Genomic DNA, 1,047 nt, shown 5'->3' on the forward strand with positions numbered 1-1,047 from the left:
ACACACACACACACACACACACACACACACACACACACACACACACAACGAAATTTGGCGGAGTTGACAGTAAAAATGTCATTCATTGAATTCAGTGTGTCGGTGAGTTTGTTAACCGTCGTCATTGAGTCCGAATTGAATTAAATGTACCGTTTTATTAAATAACAATTCAGTTTGTTAGTTTTCCGCCAAATTTTTCCCAACTTTTTCAACAAATTTTCCTACCAATTTCGCACCAAATTGCATTTAATTCCACTTCAGTATTTTATTTTCAGAATTGTTCTTTCGATGCTTTGTACTGCAACCACTTACAAAGCCAATTCACGCTTTAAACACACATTTTGAGATGGTGACATGAATATTTGTGATGGCAAGACAAGAAAGACATAGAAAGAAGGAGAGAGAGAAAGAGAGAGAAAAAGCTCAGAATTGGGCAAACTAAACTCGGTGTGACGTTCAGTTGCCAAGACCTTTGGAAAAACCGATAAAACTCTAAGAATCAACACGTTTGTTGCGACAAGTCGCATACGATGAGAACGTACTTATACGTATCTTCAAGTGGAACGGTGAGTTTGACTTCTGTTGAAATCTTTACAACCGCAAAAACTAAAAACAAAAGAAAAACATCGTGACAAAACTTTGAAAACATGAAACACCAAAACACTATTAAAATCATAAACTCAACCCCCCCTGATGTCAAACAATGAAAAAAGATTCATAACATACAACACCATCTCTTGGTATGCCACATATCTGTTTTTTTCTCCACAATGTGGAGAAAGTGTTTACGTATACGTATACGTTGACATTAATAATCTGTCAAAACCGTAAACACATTATTTTCATAACGCAATTTTGCGAGAGTTCCTATTAGTTGAAAAAAATTAAATTTTTGTGTGCAAACTGTAAGTTATTTTGTGATTTTATTGTGTTTAGATTGAATACGATTTCATAAATTTTTGAAAAGTGATTTTACAGTAACAAGAAATGTAAAGCAGAGAGAAAAAAACCAATAAATGAGTTTAGAACGTTTAGAATCATATGCAC

General features: G+C 34.0%; 1 protein-coding gene across 5 annotated transcripts in view; it reads right to left on the bottom strand.

Moving 5' to 3' along the window:
- The window catches only part of LOC116341635 (delta-sarcoglycan), a 26,074-nt gene that overhangs the window by 10,191 nt on the left and 14,836 nt on the right, over positions 1-1,047 (bottom strand). The gene's annotated exons all lie outside the window — the stretch shown is intronic.

The sequence above is a fragment of the Contarinia nasturtii genome, unplaced genomic scaffold (genome assembly GCF_009176525.2).
Source record: "Contarinia nasturtii isolate CC-2019 unplaced genomic scaffold, AAFC_CNas_1.1 Cnas_scaffold_745, whole genome shotgun sequence".
NCBI classification, from domain to species: Eukaryota; Metazoa; Arthropoda; class Insecta; order Diptera; family Cecidomyiidae; genus Contarinia; species Contarinia nasturtii.